The 25,976-nt window shown below is 45.0% G+C and overlaps 1 long non-coding RNA gene across 1 annotated transcript in view; it reads right to left on the bottom strand.

Moving 5' to 3' along the window:
- Positions 1–25,140, bottom strand: part of LOC141083996 (uncharacterized) — a 33,998-nt gene extending 8,858 nt beyond the window's left edge. The window contains exon 1 of the long non-coding RNA XR_012230898.1: positions 25,032–25,140. This is a non-coding gene — a long non-coding RNA (uncharacterized lncRNA). The remainder of the gene's footprint in view (positions 1–25,031) is intronic.
- Positions 25,141–25,976: the final 836 nt, after the last annotated feature.

Below are 25,976 nucleotides of genomic sequence, written 5' to 3'. Positions count from 1 at the left end.
CCGAGGTGGTAGTGCGAACTGGAAAATGCCAAATTGGGGGCTCTGGAACAACGACGGGTGGCCCGGATGGCGAAGTACAACTATAAGATTATCTACAAAAGAGGGGCCGAGAATGTCCATGCAAACGCCCTCTCCAGGATTCGACATACAACTCCAGGGCAGAATCGAGACGAAGAATTGGAAGGGGAGGAAATTCCATTCTACCGTGCTCACAAATGGCAATAAAATGATATCTTCATCTGAGACCCCAAGGGGCATACTGGAACAATCCCGGGATAAGTGGATACAGCAGAAACAAGAAGACAAAGAGGTTGGCCTTCTCAGGACATGGGTTGCCGCTGGGCAATTACCCACTGACTCTCAACGGCAAAATTTGCCTCAAGACCTGTTGGTTATGCTGCGAAAATGGGAGAGGTTGGTTATCTGAAAGGGATTATCGTATCGTAAAATAACATCACAAACAACCTCGATGATGGTTTGGCAGGTTACGCCAGGAGCCCAACTTCACGTATTGGCTCGGGAGGCTCACGAAAAAGGGGCCCATTTCGGAACAAAAAAACTTTGCAATGGCTGCAACAAAAATCTTACCACCCGCGCTTGCCGGCTATTGTGGACGAAATTTGCCGGACCTGCCGGTTGTGTGAATTAGCCAAACCACCTGCTCAGCGAGCCGCAACACAGACTATTGTGACCTCAGCACCCCTTGAGCTCCTGACGGTGGATTATTTGACCATTGGGCCCGCATTTCAGGAATACGAACACTGTCTCGTTATGGTAGATCATTTCACTAAGTTCGCTGTGGTCACCCCTACTCGAGACCAGACAGCGGAGTCGGCTGCCTCCGCAATTTGTAGAAACTTTATACAAGTATACGGCTGTCCTCAATGAATACATTCTGATCAGGGAGCATGTTTTTTGGGAAAAGTCATGGAGAACTACATCACCTCTATGGAATTGACAAATCCCGGACCACACCGTATCACCCGCAAGAGAATGGGGCTTGTGAACGATTTAATCGGACATTGATTCAGATGTTGCGCACTCTGGAGAGTAACAAAAAGGCCCGTTGGCCCGAATATGTTTCCAAATTAGTTTGGGTCTATAACAATAGGGTACATCGAGTGACTGGCTATACCCCCTATTCCCTGTTGTTTGGGTGAGAAGGTAAAGGGATCACTGAGGTGGAGTTAGACCCCGAAGGACCTCAGCCCTGGACTGGAATGTCGTCTTAGGTCCGAAATCATCATCATCGGCTGCAAACGCTTCACCGAATTGTACACACCAAGCTCCGAGACTGGGAGCAACCAGGCAAAAATACAACCCTGCCTCCTCACCTCCAAAGCAAGGATCAGGTGCTTGTGCTAGATCAATGCCCCCAAAGCAAACTGGAGCCGTGTTGGGAAGAAAGTCCTTATCGGGTCTTACGCCGTATCCATCCACCGGTGTACGAAATATGACCTGAGGAGGATGAAACACTGCCCACTCGTGTTGTGCATCGTACTATGTTACGCCCATGTACTTCCTCTGACCCGAAGCAACCGGAGCCTACCCCATCGACATCCGAAACGTCTTCCATATGTTGGGACCCGGACGACGACGAAGATTGTATCCCAGGACCCGGAGGCCCTCCACGCAGTAATGAATCATCTGACACAATTAGCCCGCCCGCACCAACCAGCCCACCGATGTCCACCACCCCAGATGACTCTACCCAAGTTGAAATTAGATGCTCCGAGCGGTCAACAGCTGGCAAACCCCCCCGAACGATATGAGCAAGATCAATTCATATGGCAACGAACATTGAAACCCCTATAGACCGAGCTCAATAGACTAAGGCCCTCGCCCGAGGACTGGCGAGCTTACAGGGTGGAGGAGTGGGGGGGAGGAGGACTCCCAGACAGTGAATGGGCAGGTACCCAGGGGACCGCCATCAGGGTTCCTGAGGGAACGATACTGGGAGGACAGTAAAAGGAAAGACTTGACTGAAGTTGTCAGGGAAACAGGGGGCGGGGCAAGTTTAAAGAGTGCAGGGGGCGTGCTGAAGTGGCAGTTGACAGAGAGCCGGACAACAGACAGGGAGCCGTGTGAGACAGAGAGAACCGAGGGAGCGGACAGTGTGTTGTCCGGGGCCGACCGAGGCCTGTGAAAGGAAAGCTGCGGACTCACTGACACGTGAGACTTGAGAGCCGGCCACCGGCGGCCGCTCCCCTCATACGGTCGCATACAGCCACCCCCGCTGTTTCCCGCCCTGTTGTGACAAGTCCATGACCTCCACTGACCGCTGCGACGACAGACGATTCCTTTACAGTGGTCAGGACACTGCCCCCCTGCCTTCTCCCTCAGCTGCGGCCCTGTCATCACCAGGCCCAGGAGGCACCACCTCGCTACAGGTGGCGGGAGAGGCCCCCGTCCGGTTTGCTAAGGGGCCGCAAGCAGAGGTCGGTGAACGGTTATATTTAGAGGCTGCGTCATAACTCCGCAGTGGGATGAGAGCCGCAAGGAGAAGCCTGTTGCGCCCCACCGGCATCGTTTCTTCAGGGCCTGTTGTGCCCCACCGGCATCGTTTCTTCAGGGCCTGTTGCGCCCCACCGGCATAATTTCTCCTGGGCCTGTTGCGCCCCATCGTCATCGTCTCTTCAGGGCCTGTTGCGCCCCACCGGCCCAGTTTCTTCAGGGCCTGGTGTGCCCCACCGGCATAATTTCTTCAGGGCCTGTTGTGCCCCACCGGCATCGTTTCTTCAGTGCCTGTCGCGCCCCACCGGCATCGTCTCTTCGGGGCCTGTTGCGCCCCACCGGCACCATTCCATCAGGGCCTGTTGTGCCCCACCGGCATTCTTTCTTCAGGGCCTGTTGTGCCCCACCGGTATCGCCTCTTCAGGGCCTGTCGAGCCCAGTTCTGTCCCGGAATATAGAAGCGTCAAGGCAGCCGCATCAGCGCCCCCTACGCGGCCACGCTTGTGATCCTAAACAGACCCCCTGGAAGGATAAGTTTAATATAGGACATAAGGACCCATAGTTTGGTCATACGTGGCCTATAGCACCTGGGCAAACTGGGTTAATCGCATTACAATAAGGAAGTGTTGAGTTCCTGCGTGGACAAGTTTGTTGTTAACACTTTTGGTTTGCTCAATATAGCCCCAGCGGCTACAGTTTATAACAGTTTATTCCACAAACCACACTCAGTGTCATGTCTCGTCACTGCCTCCTGCGAACCTGCTGAACCCTACAAGTGGGCATAGGGATAGTCCGGGAGGAATAGAAGGTAGGACTGAAGATATATTTTGCTAAGGAAATAATAAGGAGCAAGAAGTGTTGTGCGCTATCCTACATGTTACAAGCTGATGAACTTTAACTGTCCAGAAAACTTCTGTTTGTTGAAATGAACTTCGTGTCACATGAGTTTCGTGCAGCGGCTTATGAAAATTGAGGCCTGGAGATAGTGGAGGCCTACGGCCTACAAATGACTGTGATGCACCCCAAACCTTACAGCACACTAGGACTGGGATTTGGTTTTCCTGTAAAGGGCCAGAACATAGCGAAACAGCAGCTCGGTAATGGCTACTGTTCTCTGCCACTTTACACATTCGCAGCAGTTATTACTGGGAATTAATGCACCATGTATCTGCTGATCAGTAATCTCCTGAGATGTTATTCTTCAATGGTTCCTCAAGGTAATGATGTCACAGGGCCTACTAATCAGAAAAGGTGCAGGGGGTGCAACAGGTAGTAGGAAGCATGTAGTACTTTGATATGGAAGCCATGGACTACTGACTATGCTGCTGGACTAGGGTCCTGCTAATCTTAGCGCTCTACATTTGGCAATAAGTATGTGTGATGTCTCTTCTGCTGGTGTTCTAAAGATAATTACATCCAGTAAAGAAGGACCTGTGTCTCTTACTAGAGATCCATAAGCTCTCATTATTGTGCAGGTGTAGAAAAATATGTTGCCCAATACAGCATGCCATCCCAATAGAAAATGCCTTATTTTTTGTGTGCACATTCTTATGGAAAACCTGAAAACAAAAATGTTCGCCATCTTACAATGACCATATGCACTTGGATATACATATGTCAATTGGATACAGCATGAAATCCATTTTGTTAGCATATATATGTATATATGATGCATTGTAACATTTTAATTATTTACCTAATTATTTGACAATGAATCAAAATATAAAGAAATAAAGAAATCAAGATTGTGCGCATAAAGTTTTGTATTCTATTGGTCCAAAATACTTGTGTACAGTAAGTGAGGAGCTCATGAAGAAGTCCTATCGAGTAAACTATGCCTTGACTATTTTGGAGCGATTAGAACATAGGGGTTAATCTGATATTACCCCTCCTGTGAAGTATTTGAACTCTTGTTTTTACTCTAGATTGGACAGATAATGCCCCTTATGATTGCTTTTGAAGACACTGGATCTTCCTTGGTTATATATCAAATGTCACTTTATTCTGCAACATAGTAATTTTCACTGAAATAGGTACTTATTGAGCTCAGTTTCCCTCAGGCTTCTGCACCATCCTATTATTGTTAAAATGAGACTCAACAAGGACTGAAACAAAAGCCAGAGACGATCCGTAAACAGAGGACATTAGAATTAATCTACATTAACAGGTTTCCATGCTAAGTATCTAGTGGTGCTGACACCTTATGTTGATGGAGAACATTGATATGACCTTCAGTATCCTGGAGCTACACATACATTTTACCTTGTAGATAAAGTCAAATACTATAACTGCTCAGAATGGTAATATCTCATCGTAGCAGACAGCGAACAGATCTGAAAACTTTGCTGTAGCAATATTTTTTGTTCAAATGTCAAGTTTGTCAAGTTCTAGGATCAAAGAACTTCAGAGAGAGGGTACCTTAGCGGAGGATTTTTAATAACAGGTTTCTGGTGTTCATATTGTTGAATTATGAATTTCACTAAACTCTAACGGAAATGGACATCATGTAACAAATGTCTGCTGCGAGTCATGACTGAGTCAGACGTCAGTATATTAGTATGGACCACCGATAAAAGCGTGACCTTTTATACAGACATGTTCAATGGGAAAGTAAGCATTCACCTCGTTAGAAAAGCAGTTATAGAAAAAAAGATGAAAGGAGGGAATATAAAAAAAACACAATATGATCCTCTTATAAGTCAGATATAGCATATGATATATATTTATACATATGTATATATTAGCTTTTATATTTAAAATGTAGCCGTGTTGCTTGAAATTCCAAGTTAGGAAGGGCAATGTGATATTTTTTAATTTTTTATTTTAAAAACTGCAATATGATCATAATTTTAACAGGGATTTTCTCAGGAGTATGAAAACCATGGGTTTGCACTAGGCACTACCATAAATTTTCTTTTGCCATGTTGTATGTTAGGAGGCGCTATGGAGGGTTTCAGTCTGACATCTAACGATATTGGCTTCCATGAATCTTATTTGGCCATGTTGTATGTTGCGGGCATTATGGAGAGCTTCAGTCTGGCATCTAAGGTTATTGACTACCGTGAATTTTATTTGATCATGTTGTAAGTTGCAGGGTGCTGTGGAGGTCTTCAGTCTGGCATCTAACGTTTTTGAATACCATGAATCTTATTTGGTCATGTTGTATTTTGGGGGTGCTGTGAGAGGTTCAGTCTGACATCTATCGTTTTTGTATACAATAAATCTTATTTGGTCATATTGTAAGTTGCAGGGTGCTGTGAAGAGCTTCAGTTTGGCATCTAAAGCTATGTAAAGTTATTGAGTACCATAAATTTTATTTGCCCATGTTGTGTATTGCAGGGTGCTGTTGTGAGCAACATTCTAGCATCTATGGCTATTGACTACCATGAATCTTATTTGGTAATGTTGTATGTTTGGGGTGCTGTGGAGAGCTTCATTTTGGCAGCTAACGCTATGTAAAACTATTGTTTGCAGGGTGCTGTGGAGGTCTTCAGTCTGGCATCTAACGTTTTTGAATAACATGAATTTTATTTGGTCATGTTTTATATTGCAGGGTGCTGTGGAGAGGCTCAGTCTGGCATCTATGGCTTTTGACTACCATGAATCTTATTTGGTCATGTTGTAAGTTCCCCGGTGCTGTGGAGGGCTTCAGTCTGGCATGTTATACTATTGACTACCATGAATCTTATTTGGTCATGTTGTAAGTTCCCCGATGCTGTGGAGGGCTTCAGTCTGGCATGTTATACTATTGACTACCATGAATCTTATTTGGTCATGTTGTAAGTTCCCCGATGCCGTGGAGGGCTTCAGTCTGGCATGTTATACTATTGACTACCATGAATCGTATTTGGTCATATTGTATGTTGCAGGGTGCTGTGGAGAGGTTCAGTCTGGCAGCTAAGGGTTTGCCTTTCTTGAATCTTATTAGGGCATGCTGTATGTTGCAAGGTGCTGCTGAGGGCTATTGGTATCTAAAGCTTTCTAAGGCTATTGAGTACCTTGAATCTTATTTGGCCACACTGTATCTTGGAGGGCTCTATAGAGGGCTTTAGCCTGGCATCTAAGGCTTGTGACTACCATGAATCTTTTATGGTCATATGTTAGTTTTACATGAATACATTATGGTGGTATATATTTGGGTTACAGAATAGTTAGGCAATACACAGTAAAATATTCTGACAATGGATGGTGCCATTGTATAGCATGCTATATTGTGTACAGTAATTATGTACTGTATAGTATGGCTAGTTCTACAATATTTGGCTAAACACTATAATGAGCTATAATATTGAACTTCAAAAGGTGACAGTTAACAGAATTCTCATTTTAGCAGATGTCAAATTTATTTGGAGAGCTGTATGTCACATATATATGGAGAGAAAAATTAATTATGCACAAGATTTAAAGGGTTTGTCTCATCATCATAAATATGTAAAATGCAAAGTTCTTGTGAAATCAAACAACTTTTCAATTTCAACCTATTTGAGGGTAAAAATCCACTACTTTCTCAAAAATGTAGGGATTTTTAATTTTTATGTTTACTGCTTATTAGAGATGAGCGACTTTGCCTTTTTTCTGGTCGAGTCGGGTTTCATGAAACCCGACTTTCGCAAAAGTCGGGTCGAACGAAATCGGCGGATTATCGTGAAAAGTCGAAGGCCGACTGAAACACGAAACCCAGTGCAAGTCAAAGGGGAAGCAAAGTCGGCAGGGAGTGGAGGACAGGAAACACACCTACAGTGCCCTTTTGAATGCCAAAAACTTCAATTCTGATTACTGAAGCTTTTCAACCTTAATTTACTTCATAATACTAGTTATGCACTGAAAAATGGGGGTTATTTGGCTAAATTTGTGGGGGGCGTAGGGCTTGCTCCGGGTTTTCATGTGCCCTGGGCCAAAGAGCACCCCTTTAATACATACCACAACTCATGATCCTCAGATACCGCAGAGAAATAGCGGCATAGTACAATGAAAAATACTTCACTTTTTACATCTCATGACTGATATCCATTTTTAATAGCTCCAAAAACGGACAGTATATTACTCCATTCAGTATTATTTCTCCATACAGATTCATTGGTCCCATGTAATGTTTGAAACAGTATATGATGAGCTCCACATAAAGCTACAGTATATGTTGGTCCCCATGGATGAAGCTCCACTGTTTTATGGGCCCAAATAATGCTCCATACATAATGGGCCCCATTTCTAATGCTCTAGTGTATAATGTGCCCTGTAAATGCTGCTCCAGTGTCTGATGTCCACCTTTGGAATGCTCCAGTGTATGGTGGGCCCCATATATCATTCTCCAGAGTATAGTGCTCCCCAAAAATTGCTGTCCCAACATTGAAAACAATTAAATAAGTCTCCTCGCTATGGAATCCCTGTACTAGTCTGGACTCCTCGTCGTCCCCATCGGCCATCTCACTGCACTTGGCTGTTTAGGCAGAGGGCATACAGACGTGATGTCATTGCACTCTCTGATCAGACTATCACTGTCAGGAAACGCGGAAGACGTCATGGTGGTGGAGCAGGGAGAGGTAAGTATTTCAACTTTGCAAGTGCTGTGATCCTGAGCAAGCAGGGGGGGCCCACTCTTTGGCGACGGCAGTGGCACAGGGCCCCTCTAATAGTACGGCGGTGTGTCTGACGGTGGGTGGGGGTGGGGGAGGTGGGCCCTCCCACAGGCAGAGACACTTTTGCGTACTATGATGGGCCCTATGCCAGTGCCGTCGCCCATGAGTATGCCCCCCCACCAGCTCAAGGAACCTGCACTTTCATCTGCACCTTCCTCTTTGTCACCGTGTAAGATGGTATAGTATGCGGGAAGGGGAACCTGAGTTTCCTCTGGGTCAGATTCTGGCTGTGTAGAGTGTGAGGGGAATGTAGTGGTCTGGGTTAATGTACCAGCAGAATCATCTAGCAGTGGCTGGGCATCAGTGCACTTGTGGTGTCCCCAGGAGTACGGTCGCCACAGTGGCATTACCTTCCTCCTAGGGAGTGTGATGTCATGCTTGGGAGCAACGCAGGATCTCTCTAGCAGTTAAACCAACACGCAACACATTTCCTACTCCACGCCAGCAGGGAGACCTCTGAACATGACTGCTGAGGAGCTGCTCTCTGTGGTCGGGAGGAGGTAAGTTAGGCCATTTTGTGCAGGGAAGGGGAAGTGTGTGGACGTGAGAAGGGGAGATGGAGGATGAGCAGAGTTAAGGCTCACTCCCAGCTGGAGCGCATGGTCCAGATTCCGGTCTCCGAGTTTGTAGGGACACTGATGTTCCTGCAGCAGAATCCGGAGGAAGTAGCAGCTGTAAATGCTCTGTACCCAACTGAGGCTCAGAGGCCCCAGCATCGACGTGTGTGAGCCAGAAGGAAAAGGCTACGGCTGCAAACCATACGAGAAAGTACCAAAAGAGAGTCAACAGGGGGACTTCAGTGAACACAGCACTGCGAGTACCTCAGATAAGCACTAGAATGGAGGCCACACTACCTATCTGCAGAGAGAGAAATCCAAATTGGCTTCCAGGCTGACCAACTCCTTCTCCATCTGTACTCTGGGTCCTGGACAGCACCTACCAAGTACAGGTAAAGGAACTGCACGACTGTGTCTGTCATCTTTCTCCTGCGCCTGGCGCACGGCTCAGCTACATCCTGCACTGCACACCATCTCCCAACTCTTTCATCTGCCCTGCGACTACGGCCCTACCTGTGCAGGTCTTCTACATCTTAGCTGCACCACAACATCTGTCCCACAGAAGCGACACTGCAGCGCTGGTCAATCTAATCAGAAACCAGAGGTGGCGTCACTTATCTTTCACCTATAAACGTAATTCACCCCTTAGCATGGACGCCCAGGGCCACGGAACGGGTCACCACCACCGTGACACATCCCTGTGAGACACCGGCCCGGTAGCGATTAACCCCACTGCCCTGGCTGGCCACCCACACTACATGTCAGATTCATCTTGGACTGGGGAATTCACGATTTGACTTGATAACCCAGGCATGGTATGATAGAAAGAGCTACATGGATTAATGTGAAGTGTGGCCTGCTGCCTCATTCAGTTTGGGTGGGGGTGCAGGACACAAGGAAAGGGGTTCTTCCTGACCAGGAGCCAGCTCTTGACCACACAGTGCTTGCATTTTTTGAAACTTCAGAAGAGGCGGGCATATTTGATGGAGTCTGTTTCGGCAATGTAAGCCAAAACCAGTTCCTCATGCTCCGCCTTTAAAAGCCATTAGCCTACTCCCAGTAAAGGTTTCCGGAGCCAGACCATGATGCAGGCTCAACACCTCCTGCCTTAGCTGCTATTATGCTTTTGCCACTACCAGCAGATGCACCACCACCATCATGACCAGCTGGCCCCCCCGCGCCCATGTCCGCGGCCTCTTCCACCAAACTTCAAAATTTTGCACAAAATAACATCAGATATACGGCACTGTATCAGAAATGTACAGCTCTATTCAGTCAAAGGATAATTGTCAATCTCCATATATATTCCATCAGTCACAAAGAGACGCTCATAGGCTCAGTATGGATTAGACAAGAATATAAAAAGTTGACAAAGTGTACAGTATCATGAGATAGCAGGTATATATAGCATGGTTTAAACATTAACAATGTTCGTCTATATATCAGGAGTAGTGTTCAGCCACCACGCTAGTGTTTTGGTTCGTCACACAGGAGGCAAGTTCGTCGAATCCCATTGAAAACAATGGCAGGCAGACACAAACACATACAAACACATAGAAAACAATTACAAAACACCTTAAAAGGTGTCCCAAAGCAGAGAAAATGCTCAGAAGACAAAAAATACATATGGAAAAGGGCAACTACATTTAGAAAAGAGGTGGAGGAGTAAAAGGAGGAGGTGGAGGAGACACAGATATAGGCTTGTCATTCCCTTATGAAGTCAAGAAAGGCTGGAATAAAAATGTAAAATACCAACCAAAAAAAAAAAAATTCTGAAATCGAACACGATCATATACCGTCGGACTTCCCACCAATAAATTATGCCAACTGGAGATGGGGCGCTTTCCGGGGGCAGTATAATTGCAAAGCTGAATCTTAAAGGAATGTCCAAAAGGGCACCACCAGGAGTGGAGCCTGCGGCTTAATTGGACTCCACCCGGGAAACGACAACCATAACACCTCAAGAAAAGATGCACATATTGAAAGCTTTGTCGATTCTGTGTGTGGTGTGGTATGTCCATTTGTAGTTGTGCTAGCAATTTGTAGCTTTATTCCGTTAGCGAACGAGACTCCGGCATGCCCCCGCGGTACGCGTCAAGCTTACTAGAGGGATATGCGAGGCTCTGGCACTATCATGGTCTATCATGGCGTTACATGTCCGGGGCTGCATGCGCGCTACACTGAAAGGACCAGCTTTTGTCGCTTGCAGGTGCAGATAACCAGCAGAACACAGTTAGTGATGGAGATCTGTGATTCCAATTATTCCCCGCGAACGATGGTTTCCCAGTAAGTGCAGGTCAACCGCAATTCCTGAATTAGGCCTAACCGGCATTCCTGAAAAAATGCAAAAAATTACGTGTGCAAACCACAGTTGCTGTAGCTTGCTTAACAGCTCGGCAGCCGTTCTCACGCCCAGTATGGATTCAACAAGATTCTAGAAAGTTGATAAAGGGTACAGTTTCACCGGGTAACACGTATATATGTAGCATAGTTTACACATTAAAAACCTATGTCTATATATCAGGAGGCAGGCTCAGATGGTCTCATGCCCAGTATGGATTAGACGTGATTGGACAAAGGTGAGAAAGGGTACTGTATCACTGGATAACAGGTATATATAGCATAGTTTACACATTAAAAACCTATGTTTATATATCAGGAGGCAGGCTGAGATGGTCTCAGGCCCTGTATCGATTAGACGTGATTGGACAAAGGTGAGAAAGGGTAGCGTATCACTGGATTACAGGTATGTATAGCATAGTTTATACATTAAAAACGTAGGTCTATATAACAGGAGGCAGGCTCAGACAGCCTCAGGCCCAGTATGGATTAGACGTGATTGGACAAAGGTGAGAAAGGGTACCGTATCACTGGATAATAAGTATGTATAGCATAGTTTACACATTAAAAACCTATGTCTGTATAACAGGAGGCAGGCTCAGACGGTCTCAGGCCCTGTATGGATTAGACATGATTGGACAAAGGTGAGAAAGGGTACCGTATCCCTGGATAACAGGTATGTATAGCATAGTTTACACATTAAAAACGTAGGTCTATAGATCAGGAGGCAGGCTCAGACAGTCTCAGGCCCAGTATGGATTTGACCAGCTTGAACAAAGTTGAGAAAGGGTACATTATTACTGGATAGCAGGTATATATAGCATAGTTTAAATATTTAAAATCTCCATGTTCTCAGTATGGATTAGACAACAATCTAAAAAGAAGAAAAAAGGAAATGTATTTGAAGCATACACCAATATACACTTTTGGTGTTATTTTTAAATCTTCATATATATTTCTGTCTCAGTAAGACAGTCCAGTCTCTCGCAATAGGAAATGAGATGCATACAATTACTGACATAAATTCTAGTGATTGCAGAAATCTAGGAATTCCTATTCACGGGATAAACTTCCATCACAATTCTCAGAGGCGATGCAGACCCTCAATTAATTAGTGTGTGGAGACAGCGAAAACCTTTCTTTGTGAAGAAAGTGTTGCTGTATCGCAGTACCGTTGATCCCATCGCCATTACTCATATCCATATAATTTTGATAACAGGGAGAGAGGTAAACATGGTGCTCACTACCTATCATGCTCTGTCACATAACTTTGGAGTGCAAAAGACAGAAGCCACAGGCCATAGGCGATTCATTTGGATTGGCATGAGAGGGCACATTTAAAAATGTGGGCTGGAATGTCACACGTCTGTGGGTTAGGAAAACTGTGAAAGCTGATGAGAAACCACCAATGCATCTCATTGTGAGTCGACGTCCATAAGAAATGGAAGCCATTAATCATCTGAAGCTAGAGCCCGGCCAGCGGGACAGGGCATAGCTACGTCTTAACCATCATCTATCAGTTCACCAAATTTGTAGTGGCAGTCCCAGTGAAGGATTTGACAGCCCAGACTACACAGCGGAGGAGCAGGGAGAGGTAAACATTGCAAATGCTGGGGCCCTGCCCAAGCAAGGGGGGCCCACTCGTGGGCGTCGGTACTGGCACTGGGCCCCTCATAGTACGGCGGTGTGTCTGACAGTGGGTGTGCACCCCCACAGTCAGAGACACTTGATTGCAGTATGAGGGACCCTGTGCCAGTGCCCACGCTCAAGAGTCGGCCCACCCACCTGTCCAGGGTAACGGCACTCGCATGGTTGCGTGCGCTAGGTGGTGAACCCGGCCATGGGGGGAGGAGGCAGCCCAGTTAGGGAGGTTTACAAAATGGCATATGTTGATGTGGGACATTCACCTGCTGCTAAAGGCGAAATTGGTCAAGTCCCAGGAAGAGGCGGACCAAAGAAAGCCATTTTTCTGTCAACCTATGTGTCATCAGGGTAAGGTGTGACAAAATCCTTGGAAACCCATGCATGGTTCATTTTAATGAAGGTTAGATTATCCACATTTTGGGTCGACAGACGGGTCCTTTTTTCTGTCAGGATTGATCCAGCAGCACTGAAGACTCTTTCCGATAGCACACTTGCAGCTGGGCAAGCGAGCTCCTGTAAGGCATATTGTGCCAATTCAGGCCAGGTGTCCAGTTTAGCGGCCCAATAGTCAAATGAGAATGACCTGTGAGTAGAGTTGAGCGATACCGTCCGATACTTCAAAGTATCGGATCGGAATGGATCGGCCGATCTTAAAAAAAAGTATCGGTATCGCCGATTCCGATACCGGAAGTCCCATTCAAGTCTATGGGACTTCCGGTATCGGAATAAGAAAAATCCTGTTTTTCCCTAGTACAGCCTCTCTGGGGTCTGTACGGGCCTTTCGGGGGGCTGTGCCAGCCTGCCAGGGGGTCTGTGCAGGCTCCGGTGGTCTGTGCCGGCCTGCCGGGGGGCTGTGCAGGCTCCGGTGGCCTGTGCCGGCCTGCCGGGGGGCAGTGCCGGCCTGCCGGGGGGCTGTGCAGGCTCCGGGGGGCTGTGCCGGCCTGCCGGGGGGCTGTGCCGGCCTGCCGGGGGGCTGTGCAGGCTCCGGGGGGCTGTGCCGGCTTCAGGGTCTGTGCAGGCATCGTCCGATGGGACTACAAGTCCCATCGGGCGATGCCTGCTACCATGACAGTGATTGACACATTAGCCAATGATGGGACAGTAGTAGTCCCATCATCCGGCTAATGTGTTGAATGTAAAAAAAAAAAAAAAATTACATGCTACATACATGCTACATACATGCAACATGCATACTACATACATGATACATTCATACTACGTACTACATACATGCTACATTCATACTACATATATACTACATGCAACATACATACTACATATATACTACATGCATGCAACATGCATACTACATATATACTACATGCAACATACATACTACATATATACTACATGCAACATACATACTACATATATACTACATGCATGCAACATGCATACTACATATATACTACATGCTACATACATACTACATATATACTACATACATACTGCATGCTACATACATACTACATGCTACATACATACCACATACATACTACATATATACTACATGCTACATACATACTACATATATGCTACATACATACTACATACATACTACATGCTACATACATACTACATATATACTACATACATACTACATACATACTACGTGCATGCTACATACATACTACATGCTACATACATACCACATACATACTACATACATACTACATGCTACATATATACTACATATATACTACATGCATGCTACATACATACTGCATGCTACATACATACCACATACATACTACATACATACTACATACATACTACATGCATGCTACATACATACCACATACATACTACATACATACTACATACAGTGGGGAAAAAAAGTATTTAGTCAGTCAGCAATAGTGCAAGTTCCACCACTTAAAAAGATGAGAGGCGTCTGTAATTTACATCATAGGTAGACCTCAACTATGGGAGACAAACTGAGAAAAAAAAATCCAGAAAATCACATTGTCTGTTTTTTTTTTCAATTTATTTGCATATTATGGTGGAAAATAAGTATTTGGTCAGAAACAAGCAATCAAGATTTCTGGCTCTCACAGACCTGTAACTTCTTCTTTAAGAGTCTCCTCTTTCCTCCACTCATTACCTGTAGTAATGGCACCTGTTTAAACTTGTTATCAGTATAAAAAGACACCTGTGCACACCCTCAAACAGTCTGACTCCAAACTCCACTATGGTGAAGACCAAAGAGCTGTCAAAGGACACCAGAAACAAAATTGTAGCCCTGCACCAGGCTGGGAAGACTGAATCTGCAATAGCCAACCAGCTTGGAGTGAAGAAATCAACTGTGGGAGCAATAATTAGAAAATGGAAGACATACAAGACCACTGATAATCTCCCTCGATCTGGTGCTCCACGCAAAATCCCACCCCGTGGGGTCAGAATGATCACAAGAACGGTGAGCAAAAATCCCAGAACCACGCGGGGGGACCTAGTGAATGAACTGCAGAGAGCTGGGACCAATGTAACAAGGCCTACCATAAGTAACACACTACGCCACCATGGACTCAGATCCTGCAGTGCCAGACGTGTCCCACTGCTTAAGCCTGTACATGTCCAGGCCCGTCTGAAGTTTGCTAGAGAGCATTTGGATGATCCAGAGGAGTTTTGAGAGAATGTCCTATGGTCTGATGAAACCAAACTGGAACTGTTTGGTAGAAACACAACTTGTCGTGTTTGGAGGAAAAAGAATACTGAGTTGCATCCATCAAACACCATACCTACTGTAAAGCATGGTGGTGGAAACATCATGCTTTGGGGCTGTTTCTCTGCAAAGGGGCCAGGACGACTGATCCGGGTACATGAAAGAATGAATGGGGCCATGTATCGTGAGATTTTGAATGCAAACCTCCTTCCATCAGCAAGGGCATTGAAGATGAAACGTGGCTGGGTCTTTCAACATGACAATGATCCAAAGCACACCGCCAGGGCAACGAAGGAGTGGCTTCGTAAGAAGCATTTCAAGGTCCTGGAGTGGCCTAGCCAGTCTCCAGATCTCAACCCTATAGAAAACCTTTGGAGGGAGTTGAAAGTCCATGTTGCCAAGCGAAAAGCCAAAAACATCACTGCTCTAGAGGAGATCTGCATGGAGGAAGGGGCCAACATACCAACAACAGTGTGTGGCAACCTTGTGAAGACTTACAGAAAACGTTTGACCTCTGTCATTGCCAACAAAGGATATATCACAAAGTATTGAGATGAAATTTTGTTTCTGACCAAATACTTATTTTCCACCATAATATGCAAATAAAATGAAAAAAAAAACAGACAATCTGATTTTCTGGATTTTTTTTCTCAGTTTGTCTCCCATAGTTGAGGTCTACCTATGATGTAAATTACAGACGCCTCTCATCTTTTTAAGTGGTGGAACTTGCACTATTGCTGACTGACTAAATACTTTTTTTCCCCACTGTACATACCACATATATACTACATACATACTACATACAATACATTCATACAATACATACATAGACATACAGTACATATAACATAGAGTAACATACTTACCAATACTTGTCACATTGTTCCCCGAAGCCATTGTCTTTTACGGAATAAATATTAACATAACAAACCACAAAAATACTCACCCACGATCCGAAGCAGTCCACGAGTGTGTCCCACGACGATCTTGGTTAGAGAACTGCAGCATCAGCTGTTGCTGCCGTTCTCTACGGGCTGCAGGAATCCAATGACGGAAGGTAGGTATCCTTCCGCACTGTATTCCTCCGCCACTTAAAAAAAAAAAGTCCCTAGTCTCACTTTATGCCATTGCTGTGTGGGAATTATGTTATATGTACTGTATGTCTATGTATGTATTGTATGAATGTATTGTATGTAGTATGTATGTAGTATATATGTGGTATGTATGTAGCATGTAGTATGTATGTAGTATGTATGTAGCATGCATGTAGCATGCAGTATGTATGTAGCATGCATGTAGTATATATGTAGTATGTATGTAGCATGTAGTATGTATGTAGCATGCATGTAGTATGTATGTAGTATGTATGTAGTATATATGTAGCATGTAGTATGTATGTAGCATGCATGTAGTATGTATGTAGTATGTATGTAGCATGTAGTATGTATGTAGCATGCATGTAGTATATATGTAGTATGTATATAGCATGTAGTATGTATGTAGCATGCATGTAGTATGTATGTAGTATGTATGTAGTATGTATGTGGTATGTATGTAGTATGTAGTATGTATGTAGTATATATGTAGTATGTATGTAGCATGTAGTATGTATGTAGCATGCATGTAGTATATATGTAGTATGTATGTAGCATGTAGTATGTATGTAGCATGCATGTAGTATATATGTAGTATGTATGTAGCATGTAGTATGTATGTAGCATGCATGTAGTATGTATGTAGTATGTATGTAGTATGTATGTGGTATGTATGTAGCATGTAGTATGTATGTAGCATGCATGTAGTATGTATGTAGTATGTATGTAGTATATATGTAGTATGTATGTAGCATGTAGTATGTATGTAGCATGCATGTAGTATATATGTAGTATGTATGTAGCATGTAGTATGTATGTAGCATGCATGTAGTATATATGTAGTATGTATGTAGCATGTAGTATGTATGTAGCATGCATGTAGTATGTATGTAGTATGCATGTAGTATGTATGTGGTATGTATGTAGCATGTAGTATGTATGTAGCATGCATGTAGTATGTATGTAGTATGTATGTAGTATATATGTAGTATGTATGTAGCATGTAGTATGTATGTAGCATGCATGTAGTATATATGTAGTATGTATGTAGCATGTAGTATGTATGTAGCATGCATGTAGTATATATGTAGTATGTATGTAGCATGTAGTATGTATGTAGTATGTATGTAGTATGTATGTGGTATGTATGTAGCATGTAGTATGTATGTAGCATGCATGTAGTATGTATGTAGTATGTATGTAGTATATATGTAGTATGTATGTAGCATGTAGTATGTATGTAGCATGCATGTAGTATATATGTAGTATGTATGTAGTATGTATGTAGTATATATGTAGCATGTAGTATGTATGTAGCATGCATGTAGTATATATGTGTTATGTATGTAGTATGTATGTAGTATGTATGTGGTATATATGTAGTATGTATGTGGTATGTATGTAGTATGTATGTAGCATGCATGTAGTATGTATGTAGTATTTTTTTTTTTTTTTTAACATTTAACACATTAGCCGGATGATGGGACTACTACTGTCCCATCATTGGCTAATGTGTCAATCACTGTCATGGTAGCAGGCATAGCCAGATGGGACTTGTAGTCCCATCGGACGATGCTTGCACAGACCCCCGGACATCAGCACAGCCCCCCAGCAGGCCGGCACAGCCCCCCGGCAGGCCGGTACAGACCCCCACAGGGTGCACAGACCACCGGCAGGCCGGCACAGCCCCCCGGCAGGCCGGTACAGACCCCCACAGGGTGCACAGACCACCGGCAGGCCGGCACAGCCCCCCGGCAGGCCGGTACAGACCCCGGGCAGTCCACACAGCCCCCCGGCAGGCCGGCAGAGATCCCCGGAAGGCCCGAAATGACGGCGCATCATGATGCGCACACACCGCGCATCATGATGACGTCAGGCTGTCAATCAACTTTGAACTTCCGATTCCGATGCCGACTTCCGATATTGAAAAAATATCGGAAGTCGGTATCGGAATTCCGATACAGCAAGTATCGGCCGATACCCGATACTTGCGGTATCGGAATGCTCAACACTACCTGTGAGGGAGAACATCGATATGGGAGGAAAAGTAGTTTGTAACCATAGTTGACAAGTGCTGTCTCCTGTCACTTTCAATTGATGCAGTATTACCAGTCGTGTGAGCGGGACTTGAAAAATCAGTCCACAACATGGTCATGAAACCCCTGTCTCCAATGCCACTTCTGATGTGTGCACCACCAACACCTCTTCCAAGTTGACCCCGGCCCCTACGGCTCGTGTGACAACCATCACCGATGCTGTGTGCTGGGAATGCCTCAACCAACCGGTTTACCACAGTTGCTTGTTTGTAAGCCAATATTAGGTCAAGGTTCTCCTGTGGCATGATGTTTTGGAATTTGCCTTTATAGCGTGGATCCAGGATGCTGGCCAACCAGTAGTCATCATCGTTCATCATTTTGGCAATGTGGGGGTCCCTTTTTAGGATCTGCAAGGCATAATCTGACATGTGGGCCAAAGTTCCCGGTGTCAATGATGCACTGCGAGTGCTGGGTGGAGGAGCACTTTCAGGCAAATTCACATCCCTCCAGTCATGCACAAACCCAGTACCAGACCTTGCCACGCCAACATTTTCTCTTGCCCCACGAGAAGCATCCTCCTCCCCTAAATAATCATCCCCATCATCATCCTCCTCCTCCTCTTCTTCCTCCACCTCGTCCACGACAGTTCCCTGAACAGACAATGGCTGACTGTCATCAAGGCTTCCCTCCTCCTCTTCCTCATCATCCTCGGCTGCAGACGCCTGCTCCTTGATGTGCGTCAAAGTTTGCATGAGCAGACGCATAAGTGGGATGCTCATGCTTATGATGGCGTCATCTGCGCTTACCAGCCGTGTGCATTCCTCAAAACATTGAAGGACTTTACAGAGGTCTTTCAGCTTCGACCACTGCACACTTGTCAACTCCATGTCTGCCCTCAAAGTGCCTGCCCGTGTATCCTCCCACAAATGCATTACGGCCTGCCTCTGTTCATACAGCCGCTCAACCATGTGCAGGGTGGAGTTCCACCTTGTTGCAACGTCGATAATTAGGCGGTGCTTGGGAAGGTGGAGCAATCGCTGCAGCTTCTGCATACGACTGGAGTGTACCGGCGACCGGCGGATGTGCGAGCACAGTCTTCGAACCTTATGGAGCAGGCCTGTTAACTCCGGATAATTAGTAAGGAAGCACTGCACCACCAGGTTCAAGGTGTGAGCCAAGCAAGGTATGTGTCTGAGTTTTGAAAGGTCTATGACTGCCACAAAATTCCAGCCGTTATCACTAACTACCTTGCCTGCCTCAAGATGTAGACTGCCCAGCCATGACTCAGTTTGTCGCTGAAAGTAGTCGGCCAGTACCTCCGCCGTGTGTCTGTTGCCCAAACACATCATCTACAACACAGCCTGCTGACGCTTTCCACTAGCTGATCGACAGTGGGACACATCGTGTGCACCACTGTCAGCTGCGGATGCAGTGCTCGTGCGACTGTGCTCTGTGGATGAGCTTTTACTTCTGGAGGAGGAGGGTTGAACGCCTACAGCCAACTGTTTCCTATACCGTGGGCTAGGCAGCACTCTGCTCTCACAGCTGTCCCCTGTGGACCCTGCATCCACCACATTAACCAAGTGCGCATTGATGTACACGTAACGGCCCTGGCCATGCCTACTGGACCATGCATCAGTTGTGAGGTGCACCTTTCCACTCACTGACTGCTTGAGTGCATGGACAATGCGGTCTTTCACATGAAGGTGGAGGGCTGGGATGGCTTTGCGAGAAAAGAAGTGGCGACTGGGTAGGTCATAGCGTGGTACTGCGCAGGCCATGAGTTAGCGGAAAGCTGCGCTTTCAACCAACCAATAGGGCATCATCTCTAACGAGATTAGTTTGGCAATGTGGGCGTTCAAATCCAGTGTACGCGGATGAGAGGATGAGTACTTTCTTGTCCTACTCATAGTCTCTGGTAGGGTGAGCTGGACTTGAGAGCTGAATATGGTGCAACTAGCGGTGGACATGGCGGACTGAGAGAGGGTTGATGATGGTGAAGGAGTTGGTGTTCTTTCTGATGGCCTAGATTCAGTCTTTTGTTGCAATAACAGTGTGATTCCCTGACTGATTTGGCCTTGCGACGACAACTCAACATTTGCTGCTTTTGGTGTGCTAACCGGTGGACTTACAGTGGGGGAAACAACGTAGCATTGCTGACCAGTGACTACCTTCTTTGGTAGCAGTAGCACATGTGGTACGTGAGTTTTGGTAGTCCGTCCTCGCTTGGAAGTGCATGGTGGTTAAATGTCTTAGCATGCAACTGGTAATCAAATTTCTCAGATTTTTCCCTCGGCTAAAGGTCTTTGCGCACTTCTTACAGATAGCCTTTGCCTGATCATTAGGATTTTGTTCAAAATGTGCCACACTGCACTCTTCCTACTATGGAAGACATTTTGAAGCCTTGCACGCTGTGCTATTTTGACCATCTGGCCAAGCTGTCCTGCAACTCTTTTGGCTTTTGTAACCCGTTTTTGGACTGCTCCGGGCCTGCCAGATAACAGCTGTTGCGATGTCGATGCCCGCTGCGGATACTCCTCCTCCTCTTCTGAGCTATTGGCAGTGGCACCCTCTACCCCCAATGGATGCCAATCTGGGTCAACAACTGGGTCATCCATCACCTCCTCTTCAATGTCATCTGCACCTTCCTCTGTGTCACCGTGTATGGTGGTATAGTATGCGGGAAGGGGCACCTGAGTTTCGTCTAGGTCAGATTCTGGCTCAGTACACTGCGAAGACAATGTAGTGCTCTGAGTGAATGTACAGTACCAGCAGAATCATCTATCAGTGGCTGTGCATCAGTGCACTCCATATCAGATTCATCTTTGCCTGGGTAATTCACGATTTGACTTAATAACCCAGCATGGTATGTGAAAACAGCTCCATGGAGTAATCTGTAGTGTGGCCTGCCGCATCCTTCAATTTTGGTTGGGGTGAAGGACACAAGGAAAGGTGTGGCTCATGAACATGAGGCTCCAATAATGACTCAGTGCTTTTATTTTTTAAAACTTCAGAAGAGGAGGCGATAGAGCTGGAGGCTGAGCCAGCAATGTAAGCCAAAACTTGTTCTTAAAGCTCCGGCTTTAAAAGCGGTTTACCTACTCCCAGAAAAGGGAGCCTTCGAGGCGTTGTGGAGCCAGACGATGACGCAGGCTCAACATCTCCTGTATTAGGTGCTATTTTGCTTTTGCCACTACCAGCAGATCCACCACCAACACCAACACCATCAATACCAGCTGCCAACCCCCGCCCACTTCCACGAACTCTTCCACCACACTTCCTCATTTTTTGGGAAAATGTACCCAAAAAACTACCAACTATATGGTACTGTAAAACAAGGTACAAGGTGTATAAAGTAGTGGGGAGAATTTGAATCTCTCTAGACTTCAGGACACAGTTGGATTCTATCAGGCCCTGTTTATTTTACACCGCAATGTGACAGGCAGATTATGGATGGTGTAATAAAGGTGGATAGGGGACTGTGGAGAATTGGAATCTCTCTAGACTTCAGGACACAGTTGGAATCTGTCAGGCCCTTTTTATTTTACACCGCAATGTGACAAGCAGATTATGGATGGTGTAAGAAAGGTGGATAGAGGACTGTTGAGAATTGGAATCTCTCTAGACTTCAGGACACAGTTGGAATCTGTCAGGCCCTTTTTATTTTACACCGCAATGTGACAGGCAGATTATGGATGGTGTAAGAAAGGTGGATAGAGGACTGTTGAGAATTGGAATCTCTCTAGACTTCAGGACACAGTTGGATTCTGTCAGACCCTTTTTATTTTACACTGCAATGTGACAGGCAGATTATGGATGGTGTAAGAAAGGTGGATAGAGGACTGTGGAGAATTGGAATCTCTTAAGACTTCAGTACACAGTTGGATTCTGTCAGGCCCTGTTTATTTTACACTGCAATGTGACAGGCAGATTATGGATGGTGTAAGAAAGGTGGGTAGAGGACTGTGGAGAATTGGAATCTCTCTAGACTTCAGGACACAGTTGGATTCTGTCAGGCCCTTTTTATTTTACACCGCAAATTGACAGGCAGATTATGGATGGTGTAAGAAGGGTGTATAGATGACTGTGGAGAATTGGAATCTCTGTACAATTCAGGACAAAGTTGGATTCTGTCAGGCCCTGTTTATTTTACAACGCAATGTGACAGGCAGATTATGGATGGTGTAATAAAGGTGGATAGAGGTCTGTGGAGAATTGGAATCTCTGTAGACTTCAGGACACAGTTGGATTCTTTCAGGCCCTGTTTATTTTACACCGCAATGTGACAGGCAGATTCTGAATGTTGTAAGAAAGGTGGATAGAGGACTGTGGAGAATTGGAATCTCTCTACACTTCAGGACGCAGTTGGATTCTGTCAGGCCCTGTGTCTATAACACCGCAATGTGACCGGCAGAAATTGCCTAGTGTATGACAAACTACAAGGTGTATATAGAATTGGGCAGAATTGGAATCTCCCTAGAGTGTAGGTCTGTAAGAATGGACAAACTCCTCGGCTTTTCCTTACAGAGTCACACACTTAGCTTCAATTTGGCCGTGATAACAGCCGTTACACGGTACTGAGAGAGGAGCATGCACGTACACCGCTGTACGGTGTATGTAAAATTGTCAAGCTCCGTGTTTTTGTATACGGACTGACACACGCTGTCTCTCTCTAGTTTTGAATGTAATCAAACAGCATATATACTAAACTGTTTGAAAAACGGACAAAACTATAAGGTGTAGGTCTGTAAGAACGGACAAACTCCTCGACTTTTCCTTAAAGAGTCACACACGTAGATAGCTTCAATTTTGCCGTGATAACAGCCGTTACACGGTACTGAGAGAGGAGCGGGCACGTACACCGCTGTATTGTGTATGTAAAATTGTCAAGCTCCGTATATTTGTATACGGACTGACACACGCTGTCTCTCTCTATTTTTGAATGTAATCAAACAGCAAATATACTAAACTGTTTGAAAAACGGACAAAACTATAAGGTGTAGGTCTGTAAGAACGGACAAACTCCTCGACTTTTCCTTACAGAGTCACACACGTAGATAGCTTCAATTTGGCCATGATAACAGCCATTACACGGTACTGTGTGAGGAGCGTACACCGCTGTACGGTGTGTGAAAAAATGAACGCTCACTACCTCACCAGGACAAAACATTACAATTTGGATTGCTTTTAAAAAAGTAGTTTGAACACCAGTGTGCACACAGCAATGCAGCTAGCCTTAAAAGGCAGGCTAATCACCACCAGCGCTACTGCACAAAAGCAAAAAGCTTCACCTTTCACTGTACAGTAACTACAGTGAAAAGCGCTAGCAGCAGAAGCAGTGTTTTTTTTCTTTTTGCCTTCCTAACGCTCTCCCTACAGAATAAGCAGCTGCAGCAGCTCTCCCTATTCTGAGATCAGCATGAGTAACATGGCGGTCAGCGTCCCCACCCTTTTATACCCCATGTGACGCCACACAAAGCAAGCCTATCACTTGCATGCCCTTCTCCAAGATGGTGGTGACCGCTGCCTATGTCATCACATTTCCCACAGTGTCCGTTCTTCCCGATTGGCTGAAAAAGGGTGCTAAAGCATCTTTTGAAACTTGACTTTGGCGCTAAAGTCGCCAACCTCGTGGCCGACCTCATGCTAAGGTCGGGTTTCGTTTCATGAAACCCGACTTTGGCGAAAGTCGGCGATTTTTGAATTTTTTCGACCCGTTTCACTCAACTCTACTGCTTATTATCTAGGTTACTGGCCACTGCTGTAGGCTAGTGGTGGCCAAGCATGCACAGTGCTTACAAGGTCTTTTCTATAAAGCTTGTAAGCTCTGCTCTGAAGGTGGTCACTGCCCTTCTCCATTATTGAACAGTAAAGGCTGTAACTTCTTGTATCATCAGAGAACACAGAATTTAGGCCTGTGGTTCAGACATGTCACTGGTGCAGACTGTCGATGATCAAGAAAGTACCGCCCCTAGCAAGCAGTAAGCCAAGAGGCAGTGGATTTGGTGTGCTCCTATAGAGTAAGCAAGAGACAAACCTTTTAAGGACCAGGAAATTGTGGTTTCAACTAGATCCTGAAGTCTGAGTTGGCAGAAAAGGTCTGTTGACCCCATATGAGGGGGCCAGTACTACTAATTACACTACATGTGAAAGTTTGGGTCCTACAGTTACTGATTTTCCATTAGTTTCATATAGCGTCAAGATACACATTTGGTAAAGATTATGGAAATAGATCCGATCAAGAATGAAATGATTTAAGAGGTCTGAATACTAGGAGATTTCAGCTGTAAAGTCTATATACTTGTGAATACAGGTTGTAAGTTAAGATCAATACAAGAAAAACAATAGGCTTGAAAGTAATTTACCTTATTATGTAGCTTTATTCCATATTAACTCTGGAAAATGGCGTCAAAAGGTGAGCACATACTTAATGCAGACAGTAAAGCCCTCATATAAGAACAGAAAGAGGTACACATAACTCCTGGTGCTTACCTTTCTCCTTGTGTCACCACTATTTGTCTTAGGAATTCAGAAGTATTTATGCATTCAATACGTTAGCCGAATCCCATACAAAAATAGAATGAAAAATTCGAAGACATCAATCTTACCAGAGAAATCAGGAGACAAGGGAAGGAAGCCAGTCTCAATCTATTCAGCTGTTTATTCCCTGCAACAAGACGATTTTCTTTCTACGGTGGAAAAACACACAGCACTAACTGCATATTATCATAATTACACACTGATCCGTGCAATAAAAATATACAGGCAGTTAAAATGAATTAATTAGCTAATTTTATTGTCCATTCAACAGTTAGCCTGACGTTGGGTAGCTTGCTCTGGGATTGTCAAGACTAAGCAAAGAGACGGTCTCCTAAGTTAACTCTTCCTGCTCTGTTTTGACGGTTTCGTGAATTCTAAAAGGTCTATGAGGAGGGTGACTGTCTCTATTAATCTTAGGATTATTATTCAAGCAAATCAGACAGTGCTCCAATAACTAACAAGGCTCTAGTAAGTGGTCCAACATGGCACTCTGTGTAGGTCAATAAAGCCATGCAAACAATGAAGTGTATGCGGTGCTTTGCCAAGTGCCATGGCTAGAAATTAGCACATTTGCTTGAAGAAAATCAAACTCATCTCAAACTATTAAAACAATTCTGATTCATCAGAATTTTTTTGTGATTTTTATTTTTGTGGCTAGACTCCATTTTGCGGGAATAAAGAAGATCAGGAAGAGTTTTTTGTTTTTTTAAATCTTATACTCATCTCAAGTCAGCTCTGTCCATACTTTTTCCTCCGCCACCAGTCCTACGATTCACTCTTCTGTCTTTTTTGTTTAATCTTCTATCTTTCTTCCGGCAGGGTCTTCCATGCCATACATCTCCCAACCATCCTGCATCCAGGAGAACAATTTAAAATTTGGAGAGCCATCCGGGGAGATCGGGGGTATTTCCCAACTTCAGCTTAAACTATGTTCTTAAAACACAGATACTGTTGAACATAATGGCAGAGCAGGAAGCCATCGCCTCCCTGATCTACTGTTTCATTATGGTAGA

Source organism: Dendrobates tinctorius, unplaced genomic scaffold, assembly GCF_039654945.1.
Source record: "Dendrobates tinctorius isolate UK_male_01 unplaced genomic scaffold, ASM3965494v1 ptg000022l, whole genome shotgun sequence".
Lineage (NCBI taxonomy): Eukaryota > Metazoa > Chordata > Amphibia > Anura > Dendrobatidae > Dendrobates > Dendrobates tinctorius.
Note: the sequence above shows the minus strand (reverse complement) of the source record. Positions and strands in the feature narration are given on the sequence as shown.